Source organism: Mytilus californianus, unplaced genomic scaffold (assembly GCF_021869535.1).
Source record: "Mytilus californianus isolate M0D057914Y unplaced genomic scaffold, xbMytCali1.0.p SCAF_8, whole genome shotgun sequence".
Lineage (NCBI taxonomy): Eukaryota > Metazoa > Mollusca > Bivalvia > Mytilida > Mytilidae > Mytilus > Mytilus californianus.
The window spans coordinates 103604786-103627341 of record NW_026262734.1 but is presented as its reverse complement, the minus strand read 5'-3'; the positions used below and the strand labels follow the sequence as shown (position 1 = coordinate 103627341).

Here is a 22556-nt window from a genome sequence, read left to right as displayed (position 1 = left end):
ATCAATCAAAATTTAATTAAGCAGTACAAATTATTAGTATTTTCATATCTATTCCTTTCTGATTGAGGATAATTGATATATATGTACATAATTATTGACTATCCTTTCAATTAAGAAATAGGCACGTAAACACTGAGACTACTACATTTATATAATAATACTATCCTTTTGACTAGACATCGACCATTCATCTTTTAATTCTTAAACCTTTACCCTCCCCGGCCACACAAACACATACGCACACACAGTCGATGCCTAATGCAGAAGTTCGGTTCTGTTCATACTATCTAACAAAATTCAAGAAATTCATATTTTCTGATATCCTGTACTGTAAAATCCCTACCCGCCTAGGAATTTGAATAATTATTGTCATTACTCGTAGATTTGAGACTACTCAAGATTACTGAAAGCTAGTTGATTTATTGATTGATTGCTAAACGTCAAGTGGCAAATAGTTCATGCATGTTCAGGACAAAAACAAATTTACAACAAATACAACAGGTAGGTACAGTAAAAGGGGTCGTCCAGGATGAAGGTCAGGAAATTTGGAAATGCCTTTGGAAAATGAGGATATTTTTGGATAGGGAAAGAAATTTTGCCTTGCATCAGACCACCTACGGACCCCTGAAAGAGTTGTTGTGAGTGTTCTTAACGTGCAGATAGCGTGGCATTGTCTCTACATTATATAGGCATTGGATTTAACGTCCCTTTCTGACCAGACGTGACTGCGTATTTATACATGCCGCACAACCAAACGGACGCCCCACTTTGTCAAGGTTTTTATTGTAGGTCCGACGAAGACTAAGTAGAAAGCTAGTTGAAAGCCAACAACTAATAAAAAAAATCATGTTTCTAAGAATTAAATGTAAGGGTTTTGAGCATGTTGAAGTTTTTTCAAATATTTGTTAATAGAAGTGTAATGATCTGAACCAAAGTTCTAGTTTTTAGTTTCTATATAAGGTGGAATATCATGTACATACAATTCTATCTACTACTCGGAATCTCCATTCACTAAGGATGATAGACTAGCGTACAATTGAAGAGTTTTGACGACTTCACGTGCATCTGCAGATAACGTTGTCCATGCAGCCATTATTTGAAAAAAAAATATTTGTGAAAAACATTATGTGTAGGCACGTGCCTAAAGTGCCTAACGGCAGCTACGCCCCTGGTCCGACTCACCGTGCTATTTTCAAACTACAAGTAGTTCAAAATTGCACTATTTGCATAGATTATTCTTGAAAAAAATACTTTTTAGACAGAAATCTATCCGATAGGATTTTAAAATAAAATATGAGATGATAGATTTTATATGCTTTTAGAAAATAAATAACCAATATGGGTCATTTTCAAAAAATGTCGAATTTTGAAATTGCAAAATTAAATTAAAGTTACTAATTTAAGCAACCCTCTTTATAAGCAAATCAAAACAAACAGTACTTATGGAACAACACATAAAATGCAATCTTGATAATGTCATACAAGAATACATTGAAACATTTTTTGATAGTTGGTGCAATATTGTGTCTCTCCTGTTACCATGTTTAAAAGAAATTTCGGGTTATTTAGAATAGGTTTCGATAAAATTTTAAGCTTGTTTTTCATAATCAATAAAATGGTTTTCAAGAGTAAAAACTTTTTCATTCTGTTTAATGTTTGTCAATTTTCCATGTTGACTTGTACTGGAAAATACCTCTAAAAATTGCTTTTCAAAGGTTATAAAAATAACCATCAGCAACGTAAGTCTAAGATAGCAATTCTTAATGTTCAGCATTTTGTTTTTGCTTTCTAATAAACCCAACATCAAGTAAATTGTCGGAAAATATAAAGTTTATTTGTATGAGCTTTAGAAACAGGACGAAAAGAGAGGCTAGCCGAAATTTTCTCATGTTTCGTAGCGAGCACAAATATATTTTATATTTCCGACAATGTACATATATTGTTTTTATCCCGCAATTTACACCCATGGTCATATGGAAAATTGAACCTCTTGAAATTTGAACCCGGGGTCAATTTTCCATATGAAATATTGAACCACCCATGGAAAATTGAACTCCCAGTATTTCTTTAAATGACTTTCAAATGTACATTAGGTTAAGCATTATAACTATACTGAGTGGTATGAGTAGCTGTGACAAATTGAAGGTCTATAGAGGTGGGTGGGGGTTCACTTTCCATGGCTGAGTAATTTTTTTTAAAAATATTATTTAAAATATTTTATTCCTACCAAGTACTTATTAATGCATTATTACTATATAACAAAGTTGGAATACCTATGACAATTTGAAAATCTGATGTCTACAGGGGGTGTTCAGTTTTCCATGGTAAGGGGTTCAATTTTCCATGGCTGAGTAAAATTGTTTTCTAATTTTCTTACATGCTTTATTCCTACCAAGTACTTATTATTGCATTATAACTACATAACATAGCTGGAATAGCTATAACAATATGAAAATATGTGGTCTATAGGAGGGGGTTCAGTTTTCCATGGCTAATAATTTGAAACATTTCATTACATGTTTCATTCCTACCCCCAGCCATTCTCAGAATTCTCAGCCATGAAAAATTGAACCCTCTACCATGGAAAACTGAATTCCCTCCTACAGATACTCAGATTTTCAAATTAGCATACATGTAGCTATTCAAGCTATTTTATATAGTAATAATGCATTCATAAGTGTTTGGTATGCTTACATATCTTAACTTATCTTGAACCATTTTTACTCAGTCTTGGGAAACTTAACCCCCTACCTCGGAAAATTGACCCCCCTCCCCCCTCAAATATCAGGATTTCAATTTATAACAGCATTTTAAAACTACTTATACCATTATGTAATGATCCAATTAGTGTTTTTAATGAACAAACAGGGGGTTCAATTTTTCCATTAAGAGGGCGGGGGGGGGGGGGGGGGGGGTGTAATTACCCGCTATGGGTCAACTTTCCATATGTCACCAGTACTTGAGGCTTTTGTTGTTTAAATCCAAATCATTGTCTCTGATATTTCAAAGAAATTGACATAGTATATTTTGTCTATTTGTCTCTATTCTGTATAATTTGTCTATTTTTCTCTATTCTGTATAATTTGTCTATTTTTCTCTATTCTGTATATTTTGGCCAATTTTCTGTAGTCTTGGCTCATTGTTCTTGGTGTTGTAAACCCCTTGTAGACCCTCAAGTTCTCAACAATGACTAATTGTATTCGACAATCTTTTAATCTCATGAAGTCTAAAAAAAGGTTATGAATAATTTATAAATAGGACTTTGAAAGATTGCTCTCGTCATCACATTCCATAAAGGACAATTAATGTATAGACAAATTGAATGTTATCATCCGGTATACATGTATATCGAGAAAGGTCGTGAAAAAATAAGTAACGTCGGTCAAGTATTGGAATGGGATCGTGAAGGCAATCTTATCAGGAAGACACATGCAAGGTCAATAGATAATCTAACTTTTTTTAATTATAAGGACAAATTAAAATAAACATGGTTGTTTTCATTATATGAATGACTAAATCACTATTCTCTGAACGTTCTATATAAATGTTTCAAATGGCTCTCAAAATTATTTTAAAGTAGTTTAATCAGAAAGTTGGTCAAAATTAGAATATTTGTATAAATTTGATATTTATGATTGCGAAAGATCAGGTACCACTTATTTTTTATTGCACAAATTATTTAAAGTGTTCAAATAATTGTTATTATATGAAAATGTATTATGTAATTTGTACAGCCAAAGACTACACTTCTTTTTGACAGTTCACTATTTGTTGGGGAATAATCTGTTAGGCTGTGATGGTTCAATGCAACTTGGTCTGGTATTTTAGCATCAACATTTTTTTGTCGTTAATATAAGTCAATATATATATAAGAAGATGTGGTATGAGTGCCAATGCGACAACTCTCCATCCAAGTCACAATTTGTAAAAGTAAACCATTATAGGTCAAAGTACGGCCTTCAACACGGAGCCTTGGCTCACACCGAACAGCAAGCTATAAAGGGCCCCAAACATTGCTAGTGTAAAACCAATCAAACAGGAAAACCAACAGTCTAATCTTTATAAAAAACGAGAAACGAGAAACACTTATGAACCACATCAACAAACGACAAACAAGAATGCCTAATCAGATGTTAACATTGTTTCTAAATAGGAAGGGACTCTGGTAGCGGTGATATATCATTGAACCCTAAGCTATGTGAAACATCACGTAAAATATTACAGCATTTATTTTTTACTAGTGTACGCTGGTTTTCAAAATTAATAGTTTTCCCAGCATAACTTTAAGGTAAGCACTTCACGACTACACGATACATAACCAAAAAATAAATTAAAAAGTGTAAATGGCAAAGTAAATGAATGCGGTTTTACAAATATGTTCCTGACTGGGTAGTTGCAGTGGTAAAACTTAGACTCACAATTTAAGCAATCATGGCTTTCCGAATTCCAAACACCCCAAAAATGTGTTGGATTTATAAAATCTACAAGAAAGATTTAACATTTGAAACATATTTGCAAATATTTCATTTTTTGTAAAATTAGAACACTAAATCACACACAATTAACATATCGAAAGATGTCGATGGACAAATGTAGAAAGATCAGAGAGAAAACTTAAAATTTGTGACAGATCCGAGATATAAGACGAACACCATTATATATAAGAATGTCCTGTGCTGAAAATAACATTTAGCCCATATTTTTTATGTCACGCAAGTGTATTAAACATTCTCTGTACCTTTCATTTTATTGTATAAAAATTAGGAGATGAGGTATGGTTGCCAATGAGACAACTATCCACCAAAGTTCAAATAAAGCGAATGTAAGCAATTATAGGCAACCGTACGGCCTTCAACAATGAGAAAAACCCATACCGTATAGTCGGCTATAAAAGGCCTGGACATGAAAAATATGAAACTATTCAATTGAGAAAACTAACGGCCTAATTTATAACAAAACAATTAATGAAAAACAAATATGACAGACATAAACCAATGTATTGGTTTAATTTTAGAATAAAACATAATGATTGTTGTTGGATTAAATATTTTATTATAACTATCAGTTTACTTTTTAAGACACATGTCACGTTTCGCTTGTATTTGATTGAACCATCTAAAAGTTGTAAATCTTGAAAAAAGAACCTAAACATTTAAGAATCTGAATGGCTTCATTCTAATATTATGGTTTTTTTTAACTATTATGTGCAAACCTGCCTAAGAATCAGGCAGTGGTCAAAACATGACAAACAAAAAACCCACTTAACTTTATATTAGTTTGAGTTCAGAATGTATAATGGTGCATGAATATCACATTCGTTTCCTTTCCCTGTTCTGGTAAACCAAGATATAATTTGGTTGTAATGCACTATAAATTAACAAGTATTAAAGGGGAGATAACTCCGTAATTTGCTAGCATTCTATCCAAAATTTGTCAAGATATTTCTCGAATTACCAGACACGCAGAAACGAAAGATCTACCATTTCTAACTCAGGATGAGGTTACCTTCAAAATAGGGTGGTTAGGTCGGTGGTTTTTTTTCGGCCATGTTTTGAATTTTTTCTAAATTGCCTGATTCTTACAAAGACTGGCACTTAAGCAAATATCCATACAATCGAATAATATCTATCATATAATGCTGTTGGACATAATTTTAATTCATTATAATAATATTTGCAGATGCTACATCGGACGATCACTGAATACATCATTTTCCCTGGGTCACTTGCAGTTGCCAATGACTTAAATATTTAGTTTATTTTTATATTCGTCAGGAATTAGTTTAGAAAAAAAAAAAATTGAAAGATCCAAATGCTTTGTTAGAACCTGTATTTAACATTCTCTTTACGAACGAAAAATGTTCTTTTATCTCATAAGAAAATAAACCTTAAATTGTTTTAGAAAAAAAACGAAACAAAATGATACAAACACTTTGTTAGAATCAGTATTTTCTATTATTCTGAATGTTATGGTATCCATAAAATTTACTTATGACTTGTTGTTACATGGATCTATATTTCATTTAAATGTTGTTTAAATATAAATTTTTATTGTCTGTATTTGGATCACACCTCTATTGTGCTCTTTCCAATAAATATTGAATTGAATTGAATTATTATATTATATACTAGATGGTGACCAGCAAGCGCGGGAATGATGGACATCTAGCGTTTCTATATATATATATATTATACACATCCCTTGCTTTCAAATATTTAGGTTTGAGCGTTCCTGATGAAAGCCCCGTATGAATGCCCCGGATGAAAGCATAATATCCAGAAAAGCGATTAGGAAGAACGAAATTAATTAAGTGTTATTTTCATGAATGATTAACGCAGGACACTACGCAATGAATCAAAGTTATTAAGACAAGATGACTGAAAAGTAAGCAACCAAACCATACAAGAACATTTTAGTTATCTCTTAACTGTGCAAAGGGAGACAAACTAATTACATTTAAATAGTGTGAACGGTACAATTGGTTGTATATCTTTGCATCCAAGTACCCAGTATGAATATTTGTGACGTCACATTGTCGAATTTTTTATATTTGCATTTGTAAAGCAACTCCTAGGAAACACACGTTGTCGTAAAGTTTCATCAGCAACAATAGCAAGAGGACATAATTAGGTGGTACAACGTTAATTTCAATAACCACAGACACAGGTTTGAAAATTGTAAAAGCAAACCACTAATTTACAGGCACTTCGAACAAGGTATAGAGCCTCCTCATGGGGTTTTTGATTATGTGATTACTTGGCCGTTTTTATAGTAATTATTTGATTACCAGACCAAATATTTCATGATTATTTGATTATGTGATAATCTAGGACTGTATTTTTGATTATTTGATTATCTTGTTTAAACAAAATAATTAATGATTATGTGATTATATTGGCAAAAAATTTGTGATTATGTGATTACTTGGACAAACCCATGAGGGGCCTCAAGGTAGAATTTAAACAAATTTATTAGAAGCATATTTTTTTAATCAATGATTTAAAGTACACATTCTTAAGTAATTTCCATTTCTTAACAATTATAAAAGTGTTCAGTGTCACACATTTCTCCAATGCACAAGAATACTAAATGAGGATTGAGCGTCGACATCTTAGATAAGACGTTTCATTACTCAAAAGTTTGTTTTACATCATTTTATAGGCTATTAAGAGACATGCAGTTAGAATAGCACTGCTTATATACTGCATAACTGCTGCGTTTGGTACTGTGGCAGTGTCATTTTGTGCTGCACACCCTGAAAAAGAGAAAATATTGTAATAGCATTAAAAAAAGTCCTCAATGAAACGTGTACATACTATGTTAAATATATTAACATTTATGATGATAATTGTTGGTTGCTTACCGTCCAGCGGCAAATAGTCCATACATGTTTAGGACGATTAACAATTATGTAAGGTTCGACTAGAAATGTTGCTGGTTTGTGTCTCTGAACATTTTTCCCGTAAGCATATCGATGACGATTATCATTATATTTATAAATGTAGACGACAACTACAACGTCGTCATCTCGCATGTAACATTTCAAGATTTTAATGAGATGCTTATTATGCATGTACTAAACAAAATTATTCGTATTTCCCTTTTCAATGATCAGTACTGTATAAATAACAATGTACACAAACCAAATCTAATGTATGTTGCCTTTCACCCTCTCGGTAATGTGTTATTTAATTTGAAGTGTTAAACATTTCACAATTATGGAATTTTGATTTACCATTCTTTTTTTTATTGGTTTATAAAAGAGAGAACCACAACAAATCGTTTTTACTTGATCATATGTGTTAGAGAATAAAATTGAGAATGGAAATGGGGAATGTGTCAAAGAGACAACAACCCGACCATAGAGCAGACAACAGCCGAAGGCCACCAATGGGTCTTCAATGCAGCGATAAACTACCGCACCCGGAGGCGTCCTTTAGCTGGCCCCTAAACAAATATGTATACTAGTTCAGTGATAATGGACGTCATACTAAACTCCAAATTATACACAAGAAACTAAAATTAAAAATGATACAAGACTAACAAAGGCCAGAGGCTCCTAACTTGGTACAGGCGCAAAAATGCGCAAAGAATGTTACTGTCGTATAAACCAATAAAAAGTGACATTTTTCTTATTTCATGATGAATTATGCTGAATACAGTGCGCACTCGTCAGCTGAACTTTCTTTTATTTTAACTTTCGTCTATTACGAAGGATCGTCTCTTGGTAATACTATTGTATATATTAACTTATTACTTCAGAATTGTTGACCTTAATGCCTATCTGATTGGTTAAGCTAGTACCAATCAAATTTCAAATATTCTTGTTGTTACATGAGCTGGTTGAACGCTCGAATTTTAATCTTTCAAAGAAACTATGAATGCTCGGTGTATTTCTCGTATCTTTTATATGTTATCAGAAGTTAGGTTAATTAAGTCATTTTCAATTGCCCTATTTATTTGCAGATACATGTACACAGCTATCCAAAGTTAGAGTTTTGTTAGTGGCTTATAAATATACATTGGTCTACAACCAATTTACCTTTAGATTAGGGGTTATCCCAGTTTTTTTTTTCTATATTCTGTTCTTTGTTTTGATATTACTACTCCATCATTTCATTTTCATGTCAGTCATTGTCAAACTTTTTGCAAGAAATTAAGAGAAGGAGTTCTAAATATTTCATTACACTTACCTAGCATCATCAAGGTAAACACCAGATATAAAGCTGTCAGGATATGTTTTATCATTTTATGTGTAGTCTGCAAAAATACAATAAAAATCAAATTGAATGATAACAATAAATGCATCTCAAATACCTTATATTCTCATAAGATGTAAGTGTACTCAATATTTAATAACGAGTCTTGACCTGTTACGGAACTTATTCTATCATAAATGTTCATTTCTGTTTATATTTAAATAATTACATTACATGTATGTTTCATTATAATACGTTATTTTGATTGGCTAATAGCAATCTCGCGTCATTCTGAAATTAACATTCATTTCAAATTTCAAAATGAAATGTAACATTCATGATGACACGAGCTTCCACAATAAAGCGCATAGGTTAATAAAAGAAAAAATGTAATTATAAGTATTGAATGCTTCTTTTAGTAATTGTATATGGTTGTAAACGCGTTGACCGTGCGAACATTTTAAGAATGAAGCGCTTGCGCGCTTCATACAGAATGTACTTCGGTCAACGCTTTTACACCCCAATAAATTTACAAACATAAGCATTCAATTCTTAAATGACCCTTCTATTCTCTGCTAGTCTCACAGGCTATCATACACATCTGTTGTTCCTCATCACATTGTAATGCATAGGACATAGCGAAGATTTATCTCTTATGAAGTGGTAACCAAATAGCTTTTATCGCCATATATACCAATTAATTATATTTCTTGATCGAGTGCATGCGTTTCCCATAATTGTTTTGATTTGATCTGTATCTCCAAATTTGACTTGCTAGATTCAGGCACAGTCTATACTATAGAAAAGTTAGTATAGACTGTCCCTGCTAGATTTGATATCGGTTAAGTACTGTTGACTTTTACTATTCATCGCCATTTATACTAATTTGTTATATGTCATCGCCATGTATACCAATTTATTATATTTCATCGCCACATACTAGTACATGTATACCAATTTATTGTATTTCATCTCCATGTATACTCATGTATTGTATTTCATCGATTAAATCAACCACAGGGGTTTACTGGGGTATAGAAATACGGTTATCCTTGCCTGGGAGAAAAATCCTTGTAATATAAGTGGGGCGTCTGCTTGACAGTGCGAGATATATACATGCACAATCACGTCCCGTAAGAATGGGAACATGGATTTTAATGCCCCTGGTAGGGCAAGTGTCATGCTCTATGTACGTTAAAGAACCCTCGTAATATGAGGAGCCCAATGCAATACCTGTTGGAAGGGAAATATTTGACCCTATCCAACAAACCCTCAGTTTCAGTGGTAGTCCAAATTTCCCGGGTTTCGTGCCTACCTTTCAGAACATACCTAAAGCAGTAATGTTAATTTTTTTTCTGAATATACATTAACTAGTTGACATTGGACGATAAGCAAGCAATTCAACCCACATGACCTCCATGGCTACGTAAAAATCAAAGTACTGAAGTACTGAACATCGGAGGACCGCAAGTTCTTGTGGATGGTCAAAAGCACATGTCACCGAAAAAGATCACATCTCTATAAAATTGAGAATGGAAATGGGGAATGTGTCAAAGAGACAACAACCCGACCACAGAACAGACAACAGCAGAAGGCCACCAACAGGTCTTCAATGCAGCGAGAAATTCCCGCACCCGCATACCTGAAACTGAGGTTAATGTACAGATATATTTTTTTTTCTGAGACAAGTTCGTGCGTGGATGATGAATAAATGACAGGAAATTCAACCACACCGTAATAACTATTATATTGTAGTGATACAAATCAGTATACTTGGGACTATTATACTAATATAATAATAGTCCCAGAGTATGTATACACTGGTTTGTTGTTATATATTATATTAATATAACAGTTACATGTATATATAATTTTCATCCATTTGTATATCATTCTATTGTACTATTCTAATAATAGTGCAGTGCAAGTTCATGGTGGACACATGGTAAAAAAATCCATTTTTCTAAAAGATTGGATATGAGAAGCCATTCATATTTTCCCGCAAAAACAATTACAGAGTTACCGGTCCTTGCCGCAAGTGTCACAAAACGTTCTTAAGATATTCTTCCACAAGCTTTAACACAATTTTTCGGTACGTGTGCATAGATATTATCAATTATTTTTTTACTTTTATATATATATATCTAACGACAAAACATTTTCATATTATTAATTTGTGTTTAAAAAAAATATTTATAGGAGCATCCATTGAAAAAAATGAATTTAAAACAAGCGATAAGGAATGTTATTTTGCGCTAGATAATGTCCGCGGATCTATATAATTTTTTTATAGATCTGTTGAAAACCCAAAACTAATTTGCATAATGGAAATTTAGGCGATAGCAATACATCGGAATGACCTCACGGTCATCTCGATGTAAAAAGTAAAGGCAAATCGGTGTGAATGAGTCGGCCGAGTTTACATATCAATAAAATCCGTCAAAATAACCTTCATTTCTATATCATAATTTTGGTGCTAAATATTACAGTACTTTGTTTAGAAATTTATGTTAACATTTTATTCTTTCATTATAGGTCTTTCATAAGTCAACAATTTCTTTAGCTAACTAACATGATGTTTATGAGAATCCCATGTTAAAAGTATTAGCTATGAATAAAATCAGATGCAGGGAGACTGAAACCAAACGACACAAATTCCTCAAAAAGACATATAAAAGTCAACTATAGGCAATTGTCAATACAATATTTCAAATTCTAAATCGTCTCGGGTCTTAAACATTTAAATACATTTATACTGCAACTAGTTGTGTTTATTTCCTAAATATAGTAACACAGCTATATTTTGTGCAACATCAATTTCATCATGGATCACTTTTTCCACAATCAGTGGTTCATTTAGGGATGAAAACAAGTTTGAAATTTGTTTTTGAATTTAAATAATTTCAATGGCACATCAATGTATTAATTCAAGTTGCAGTATACAAACAATATTAGGTCAGTGTCAGAAAAATATAAACTTTTTCGTATTCGGCACAAAACTGGGGAAGCTCGGTACATCCTCGCCCTTCCCCAGTTTCTCAGCCCCATACAAAAGAAATTATATTTTTCTGACATTGACCTAATATTGTATATATAACAGAGACTATCAACACCAATTCTCCAGCAGACAAAATCATTAAAATATGACAAAAGATATCCACCGACCGAACCTATAGTTTTGTTAATACTTATCTTTCGAGATTTCAACCTCTCTCACTTTAATAGCCATCAGTGAAATAACAAAAGTAACATATAAGAAAACTTACAAGGAAATTTAAACACTCAACATTGTCTTTTCAGGAATACAATAAAGAATTTCAGGCGTATTTAAAGATCAAGTATCACATATAAAATAATATCAAGAAATATAGTTTAAGTAAAATGGTTTAATATCTTAATAAAAGAAAACATACCTTATGATCGAATATTACAAATTATTTCTTCTTGTGAGAAAAGAACTAAGTCACATAATGCTTTTTCAGTTCTTTATACAATTCAAGAGTGTTTGAAGTAATGAATTTACGATATGCAATAAAGGTTTGCATAATGTGAGAAAAACGGAAACTTCTATTTCCCATTGTAAATTAAGTAATCAAATTAATCAACACACGGTCTTCAATAACAGATAAGTGTCTATACCATATTACAAGGTCTAAATCGCCCAAAATCTGAAGAAAAAATGGGTAGATGGATGCGATATCCAAAGTACATGCACAAAGATGGGTTTTTAAAGACAAGTCGAGACTGTAATTGTAATGTATTATGTGGTTATGTGGAATCCATGAAAGATGTCAAATGTTTGTAGTAAGTTGAGAAACTGAGACACATTTCACAAATATAAGAATAAGGAGATGTGGTATGATTGCCAATGAGACAACTCACCACCAGAGACCAAATGATATAGAAGTTTGCAACTATATGTCATCGTACGGCCTTCAACAATGAGTAAAACCCATACCGCATAGTCAGCTATAAAAGGCCCCGAGATGACACATGTAGAACAATTCAAACGAGAAAACTGACGGCCTGATTATGCACAAAACAATAAATGAAAAACAAATATGATATACAGCAACAAAAGACAACCAATGAATTACAGGCTCCCGACCTGGGACAGGCAAATACAGAAAGTTGAAAAGTTAAACTAGTTTGTTGGCACCAAACCTCCCCCTAACCTGGGATAGTGGTGTAACAGTACAACATAAGAACAAACTATAAAAAGGCTACCAGAGATCTCGTTTAAAATTTAACTTTAAATGAAAAAAGAGAGATAGAAAATATTGCTATAGATATTGTTTAAGGGATAGTAAGATTTTGTTTTCATGAAGTACATGTAAAACGCCATATCAATTTTTTCCACAACTCATGATTTAAATTGACAAAGATTGTCTACTATGTAGGATTGAAGCATTAGAAAGCTTCCCGTCCTATAAAGGTAATATATCATCATTTTCAGTATATTTTTAAACACCTTTTATTTTATGAAGCACATATCGTTTTTATCTCTTTCGGTCGAAATCTGTAATACAGGCCATCCTTATTATATGATGTCCCGCGTTTGTTTAGAACTATATGAATGGCTTCATCAACATCAAGCTTTTAACTAGTGCTTTAATTATTTCTGTCCCTGCTATCTGCTGATAAAAAAAGAAAATCAATAATAGTACAAAGTCTCCCTATGGGTCTACGGTTGTTCAGTGTATAACCAACCGGACTTCTATCAGAGTAAGACTTATGGTGAGGAGCCCCAGCTTAGTTATGCAGGGTGTACGAATGCGCAGCAACTTATATTCGGAGTGGGAAACGTAAATTCAATGCACAGTGTTAATGCACGTAGAAAAACCCTTCCAATACTAGTAACCCTTTCATGTACTTTACTGTAAATCTGAATTTCTACCCAACAAAACATACGCACTTGTTTCCAGGGGCAGTCAAATTCTATACCATTTACGCCTCTATTGCCCATTCACAGAGCCTACCTAATTAATTGATCATGATTGTTTCATCTATTCTGGTGCTGAATATATACGATAATGGACGTTAAGAATGTTCGCAGCTCTATTTTAAATAATAATGAACTTAAAAAAACCTGTTATAAATTGATAGTGTGTACATAACGAAACTAAAAAGGCAAACAAAAAATGAAAGATTTGTGTCCTTTGAGAAATTTGGCGGGAAATTGTTCCCTCTAGATTTTTCTTACATTTAACATTGATCATCTTCATTAAAAACTATAAAAAATAATAAAGCTTCTAAAATGGCTTTTAAGTATATGTAATAAAATTATGAAAAACAAAACTAGAGATTAGCGGGCAAAACTTTTAATGGCACAACAATTGAAGGGTACAACTAGAGTATTCCGAATATCTGACGAAAAGTCAAAAACAAGATCATCCTTAAGCAAACAAAGACCGAGAATCAGTTATTTAATAGAACCAATATAATCTGCAATCATAAAGAAATAAATGAAAAAAAATGTGGGAAGTGTACATGTGTCAACGCTGAACTGATTTATCATAAATATTTTTTTATTGATTAGTTTAAGAAGTTCATGAGAATGGAAGTACTAGGAGTATTTACGATGAGAAGCATGACATATTCCGTTCTAAACGCGACTAAGATCCAGTATCAATAGTTAAAGGAAAGCACATAACAAACTGATACAAACTCGAGATGAGCCTAAGTGGATATACGGATTCAATTAAAGAGATTCAACCTTTGCAAATAAGTTGATTAACTTAGCCAAATAAAATTGCCAATCGCCATAAAAATCCTTTGAAGGACACACAATATGAACAAACACACCCATTGTTGATGTTCCTTAGTTACAGGACAGACATATTAACATGATGCCTGGTAAAAGATGTAGATTTTCTTTGATTTTTAAATAACAGTTTTACTGTTATGAATCCGTACTACGGCAACATGTCATAAAGGATACCAACTATTCTTTCATTTTTTGTGTGTGCATTCATAATCATGATTCTATCTGATTGTTTAACGACCGCGCTGAAGTACGTCCATTATTCATTTTTCATTATTCAAAATTCAATAATGAATAATGAAATAGTTCATTATTCATTATTCAACGTTAAGTGATGAATAATGAATAATGAAATAGTTCATATTTCAGTATTCAAGCTGAAAAGTGAATAATGAAATCGAAAATTTATTTTTTGACTGTGACAATATATCCCGTATTTCTGAATTCGTCATTATTTTAAGGGACGACATCAAAAGTTCAATGTAGGATAAAAAATTTAATTCACATAGTTTTTTCAGTGACCCCCCCCCCCCCCCCCCCCCCTCTTAACTTAATTTGGGAAAAATTGATTGACCAATATGGATATATGTAAAATCGATTTTGGATAAACAAAACTTGCAGCAATTTTAACCCCCCCCCCCCCCAAACTATTTGATTTAAGTTTTTTTTATCCTACATTGATCTTTTGATGTCGTCCCTAACGGTCCATGTTAACCGTCTTCTCAATGTTCAAACGTGAAGTTTTAATGTTGTAGTCATCTTTGTCATTTCTGGTACAAAGCTAGAGAAAAATCATCGATTGAGCATTCAGTGTTTGTATCTGAGACATAATTGGTCGTCATGTAAATGAGAGAGTCCAGAATCTTCATGATTTATCTAAAGTTAAGGTTTGCAGCAGGAATAGCAAAGACGACTACAACAAAAAATAACGTTTGGTGGATGGAATGAGAAGACGGTTCGTATGAGTTGTGGTTTCACTCGCTATTGGAATTTTCGTGTTTATTGTAACCACTGACACATATTTTCGTTTTCAAAACAAAAGAAAATGTGCTACTGAACTGTTCTACCAAGCATCCAAAGTTAAACATTGTCTTTTTTTAATCCAAAATATCATCTCGTTTGTCAAAAATTAAAGTTAATTAAAATCGTTATTTTTCTTCAATCTTTTTAATCTATCGATGCCCGTTGTCTTGTTAATAACAAAATGGACTAATCTATATAGTATTACATTGGACATACATAATATAATACTATACGATATAATATTTTGATTTGTCATAAAAATCAGGGTGGGGCAATACTTTTTTTCCGGGTGTATATGTACTTTAGTTGCATATCCGTTGACACTGCTGAAATCCTATGTAGGACGAAAATAATCCGGTCATAAAACTATAAATTCATAACAAAAGTGGGAATGTTACAAAACTGTACTGTTGTATATTGGTGTATTATATCTAATTACCGGTAAGTTTAAATAGTTCATGAGAATGAATAAACACTAAAGTATTTACGATTAGAGACAACAAAAAACGCATTTTGCGCATGTCCCAAGTCAATAACCTCTAGCCTTTGTTGGTCTTGTGTGTTAATTTTGGTTAATTTTGGTTCATTTTTATACTCTTCTTTTATTTGACCTGCTTTTGCAAGCAAATATTTGACGACCAAAAATCTATGAAACAAATGTGTATTGTCAAATATAAGCAAATGTATTGATAAATATAATATTGTCCAGAAAATTGCAGCCACTGACTATCTATACTACTAAAATAACGAGGTCCAATTTGTTAGCCGGCATGACGTAAAAACGACGAATCAAAGAATTCAACTTTATCTATAACTATAATATAGGAGTTTAAAAATTACACCATTCCAGGCCCTTTTGTTTTCCACATAATTAATATTGCAAATAATTAACAAGTTCCAGATCGAATCCGATACCGATACCAATAGTATATGTCACATGTAGTTTCTGGTTGTAGTTACCTGTTACCTTCTGGAGATCTCTCCTCTATCAGGAGAACCTGGAATTCTTCCAGTAGTTGTTTTATATCTATGTTACACTATAGTACGCTATTTAACAAGTCTGTTTTCTTCCACCGCAATACCACTATTAATTTGGTTAATTAGTTAAAAAAATAGATTTAGATTATAGCAAGTTTATTGTAGTAAGAAAACAAGGACGGGCTCAAACAGAAAGATTTTGAAAACAGAGAAAACTGTGCACCTTACAATCAGCAAGACTTTATCAGATGACAATACGAATACTTACAATCCAGGCTGAAAATAAGACATAGGTACTTTAATTCAGTCACGGACCCACTTAGTTCCAACTTAGGATAACTCAACAAAACTTTTGATTTTTTGGAAAGATTAAATAAGTAAAAATACTATTTCAGATCATAGGACACAAAACAACACCGCTTTGAGTTTTTTTTTCGATTTATCGCATTTTGTAGGATCGTAATATTTTGTCGTTAGTGAGCATATTCACATACTATAAATGCCAAAGATGATTTAAAAGTAGATTTATTGGTTATTTGTCAGTTATGTCTAATGAAATAAAATGATCATCTGTTACTATAAATCTTGAAACTTGATTTAAAGGAAACAATTGAAGTGCTCGTTGAATTATTTTGGGATGGATACTAAATGTTATGATACAAATCTATAAAACCAAGAAAAATGTTATATTAAGTAAACATTATATAAATATAAAAAGAATAACACAGAAACATTGTCTCCCTCGTATTAACTAAACAAAATATGGCATTTTAACGTGATGTACAAAAATTTTATTTTCCTTTAGCTTAAATTGACTTTAAATTAGTAAGTATGACTCCGATTTCAATGCGCTAGCAACGTGTTTATGGAACGATATCGCCAGGAAAATGCGAGACTAAAAATCAAATACCTAAAAGTCGTGGGACTATCAGATGAAAAGGACCAAATCAGAACCATAGCCAAAATCAATGCAAGATCAACTTTACCCTAGGGAGTAGTAACCTTGCATTTAAGGTAGATTAACTGTTTTCCGCCACCTTGGATTGTGAAATAGCAATACACAATCGGTCTAGTTCTTTGCTCAACTCTGCAAATATCGAGACAGATTGGCAATGTGTAAGACTGTCCGTTTAAAAACAATTAAATACGTGATTTATTGCATTATTTAGACAGTTTTAACAAATACTAAATATTTGTATTTGGTCGATTCATTTTTCAACTTTGCCATATAATGGGAAATAGCTCCTACAGTAAAAAATTTATACTGGAATGATAGTGAAATTTTCATTTTTTACTTGTAGCAAGAAAAAGTTCGGTTTCTTTTTATTTTCTGAAAGCATCTTATAAAACCTATCTTCTCATCGTTTATTTCAAAATTCTATCTCATTGATTTATTTTTATACACAAAAAAGTGTTTTAATGCCCCCGCGACAACATGTCGCGGGGACATTAATTTACTCCTGTCCGTTCGTCCGTTCGTCCGTCCGTCCGTCCGGATTAGGATACATTGTTCGTCCGGCTATCTGCTCCTACAGTTTTGGAGGTGCAACTTTAATATTTTGTAGGATGTTCATGCACATAATGAAGGTGTGCATAGACACAGGATTTTGATTTCTTCAAATATTCTGAAAATGACAGGTAGTTGGACTTAGTCATTTTTTTGGTACTAGCTGCATAAAGAGATCATGGTTTGTCCGGCTATCTCCTCCTACAGTTTTGGAGATACAGCTTTAATATTTTGTAGGATGTTCATACACATAATGGAGGTGTGCTTGGCCACAGGATTTTGATTTCTTTTAAATATTCTGAAAATGACAGGTAGTTGGACTTAGTAATTTTTTGGTCAGGCGGGTGCATCATTTGTGTCTTACAGACAGCGTAACAATTTCAAGTTGTATGCCAACATCACTGTTTGTCAAATCTAAAATATGTGGAACTATACTCATGCATATGGCAGAGCAGAAAGGGGGGGGGGAGGGCATTGTCCATATCTAGTTTTCATGAATAATCTATGCAAAATTAGGCAATTTTGGACGACTTGTAGCTTGAAAAATAGCACGGTGACTCATACTTTTATTACATTTTTTAAAAAAGCATGGCAAAAAATCTCCATTTTGGCATAGTGTAAGAAAATTCTATCTGAGGAAATATATACCGATGGTTCACCTTAATAGAATATAGTTTATAAACAGATTATTCAGATTCACGCCAATTCTAAAACATTGGTTGTTGAATAGATTGTAACAGTATCTCCAAAGTTTTACATACCAACGGCAGTTGCACTCATCAATCTAGTGGCAGAATTAATGACACCGGTACAGCATGCCATTTTTGTTTTAACCTTCAATGAATTAGCATGTACTTACATGTTTTATCTATATCAGATTGTTCCACGTTGCATCAGTGCAAAAGGCTTTATCGCATTCTATATCGGGAAATATTATATTTACTGTATACCACCGTCTCAAATGAGGGGGGGGGTATGGTAATGCAAATATTTGTCCATCTAAATTTCATGAAAAGATCATTAGAGAGTCATTCTAAGAAGTAGATTGCCATTTGACATTTCAATGAAATGTTTAGGTAACATTCCCGATTTTGAGGTACGCGGACGATATAAATTTTGAACCAATACACGACATTTTTTGAATCGGTATTTTTACAGCTAAAAGGCATATTTTAAATTCGATTTTCATCGTTTCGCATCACTGTTTATAAGATTAATGGCGGTATATTGTTCTCAAATTCTAAATCATGTGGTTTATTGATTAGAATTAAGTCTGTTCCTGATATGAAAGAATTGTTCATGGAGTGAATTTGAACCCTACATGTATAACACATGTTAAGATCGATCTAACTCATTGTCGCTGTTACTGTTCCAAGTTTTGCAGTTCTAGATCATTTGGAAAATTCAAAGATTTTGTGGTTTCGAAATTATGAATTAAATAACTGCGTCATGAAATGAATAGGATCTTAAATGAAGTGTATTGGACCACTAACTACACCTATTTATTTCTAATGACATTCCTCATTACAAGATAATTTAATTACTATTTCGTGACGCAGCGTGTACGTTGATACTCGAAAGGCAGTAAAACGATATGAGCGCGAATTTCCGATGACAAATGCATTTCAACATTTTGTACAAGTAGTAATCCTTATCTGAAAATAGATTTATTTGTGTTCATTAGACTACCTTCTTTAAGTTCAAATTGAATGAATGAAGTTATAATTGTTACGACAAATTAGTAATTTTCAGCCTTGATGCAAATGATAAATTCTTGTGAGAGCTAGCAGCATTTTTGTCTGTTTTTGTTTTTTTTGGTATAAAAAACTTGATTTACTCAAATATGCGTAAAGGCATGTTAGGAGCGTGCCACACTATCGTCTATAAGACAACATATTCCCAATGCAGAAAATAATATTTCTTTGCTATGTTCTTGTAGCGAGCACATTTTGACCCTGCTTTTCAAATTATATGCCGTTTTTCATTTCATTGTCAATTAATTGATCATCCTGTTAGTCATTTGAATTGGCAAGCTTTTGTTTTTGTTTTTTTTTACTATAACGAAACACTGGGTAGATATAAAGAAAAGTGCTCGAAAAAGTGGTTTCAGTCTACAACATTTCGTGCCAGTACCAAGTCAGTCTATCCGGACCATATGTTGTACGTTGTTGTTCGTACGTCAATTCTTTAGGAGTCGAGTGTTGGTATGATCTGTTGTACTGTTCAAATTTTGGTAATTTCTTATATTCTTTTTTGTATTATTATATAATATCTTCATTTATGTGTAGATACTCGATCATTCAAATGGCAATACCTGCTAATTTGAAAATCCTCCGAATTTCTACAATACTACTCGATGCATTTCATTTATAATTGCCGTTGATAACGATCCTATCTAATCTACATCTGAAGCTGTTTCTACTTTACCATGTTTATCTTATTCTAAATTTCGGCGCATTATTTTGAACAAATTACATCTTGAAAATTTCCATTGCAAATTGTTACATGTACACTTAAGGATGTTCGCTTGTCATGTTTTGGAATTTTTGTCAGATTTTCGGAATCCTTGGATTTTATCCATTTGAATGCCTTAAAAAATTTTGCCCGCTAACCCCTACTTTTCTTTTCATAATTTTATTACATATAGATTAAAAAGCCATATTTGAAAATCCTATAAAATTATTGTTTTTTTTTTTTATAGTTTTTGAAAAAAAAGGTGCCAATGTTAAATGTATGAAAAATCTAGAGAGAATTATTTCCCGCCAAATTTTCAATGGCTTATATCTCGAAAACAAGCACACGGACCCTTAATTTTTTTCTGCTTTTTTAGTTCCTTCATTTACATACTACCAATTTATAACAGTCTTTTAAAAAGCTTGTTATTTTGAAACAGAGTAGCGAACATCCTTAATATTGTTAATGGTAATATAAGAAATGAAGTATTTTGTCCTTATCAAAAACAAGAGGCTTAAAGGAACGGGTATAGCTAAGCTGGGTTATCTGGTGCTGATTACTTAGAAGCCTGAAGAAAATATAGATCTGCTCATATCATCCATGCATTCAATGGTTTATGTTAAACATTTCAAAAGATGCTGTTTTTGGCAGATCCTCTGTGAAAAGGTTTTCATCAGTTATAGTTATTTTGGGTTTCAACCAGTACCAAATTCACCAACATTGTGAAGAATCAGTATCTATGCATGCATACGATAGCTCCTGTTTAAAAACTTAGAAGAATATGTTTACATACAACTGTCATAGGGTCAAATGTACAAGTACATATAAAATTAAGAAGATGTGGTATGACAAGTCTCTACTAGTAAAGAAACCAAGTGACGTAGGATTTATGTCATCGTACGGCCTTCAACAATGAGCAAATCCCAAACCACATTGCAAGCGACATAAGGCCTCGAAATGAGTACAATTTCAAGGGAGCATCTATTTACATTTATTTCACAAAGATTCCAATGTAAAAATAATTTTTGTAGTGAATACCGTCTTAGATTTCAGATCGTTAAATTACAACTATTTTAATGAAACCATTATCCCTCTCAATAATATATTGAAGTTACTAAAGCAGATTACAAATAGTAGATGTTAACATGTATTTATCTCAAGCGTAATACATGTAACAAGAAACGGTCAATAAAATCGGTCAATATTTCAAAAAGAGTGTAAGTTATCTAGCCGTGCTTTAAAAAATAATACTTATTTCCCCTAAAAGTGACTCAACTGTTATGGATTTGATGGAAGCAAAATGAATACTCTATAGTAAGCTATAAACGGTCGCGACATGATAACATGTGAAATAATTCAAACAAGATAACACACGAGTTCAAACAATACAATAAAAGAAAAAAAATATGTCATACCATTACAAACGACAACCATCCAATCGTAGGCTCATGACTTGGGGAAAGGCACATTAGGAATTTGGCGGGGTTAAACAAGTGTGTGAGCGCTCAACCTTCCCTGTTACCTACGACAGTGATGTAAAAGAACAACATGAGAACAAACTAAAAAAAATAGTTGAAAATTGTTTGACTCATCAGATTGAGATGAAACACACACAAAAAAAATAAAAAAATATAACAACAAAAGACATTTCATAAATGACACATTCTAATAAACTAATTATAGTTTATTTTAAATGCAATAAATTGCTAGTTAAAAATGTTAAGGGATACAATGATTAAAAATGTTATGGGGAAAAAAGATGAAATTTTGTTTGAGGCATTTTGGGGGGCTGTTGTCACGTGCTTGGTTGAACGGGAAACAAACTTCGTTGTTAAAGAAGTATTGCTTGTAACATCAGGTTCCGTTGTCAGTATGATTGCTGTGGCGTTATGTTCTGTTGTCAGTATTGTTGTGGAGTTAGGTTCTGATGTGTGCGAAGTAGTTGTGCTATCAATTGTAGTTGAAATTGCAGCTGTCTCTGTAGATACAGTGCTAATCATGCCAGTAGTTTCAAATGATACCGACATTGAATTCGTCGTATTAGTTGTCATTATTGTCGATGTTGTAGTTGCATTAGTAGTATTCATTGTTGTAGGCGGTTGACTACTGTTATATTGTTCTGTAGATGATA

The 22556-nt window shown here is 32.5% G+C and overlaps 1 long non-coding RNA gene across 1 annotated transcript; it reads left to right on the top strand.

Moving 5' to 3' along the window:
- Nucleotides 1-2903: 2903 nt before the first annotated feature.
- On the top strand, nucleotides 2904-6107 carry LOC127711759 (uncharacterized). The gene is made up of 2 exons (XR_007986877.1): nucleotides 2904-3436; nucleotides 5680-6107. It is a non-coding gene; the product is annotated as an uncharacterized LOC127711759 (long non-coding RNA).
- The last annotated feature ends 16449 nt before the right edge of the window (nucleotides 6108-22556 follow it).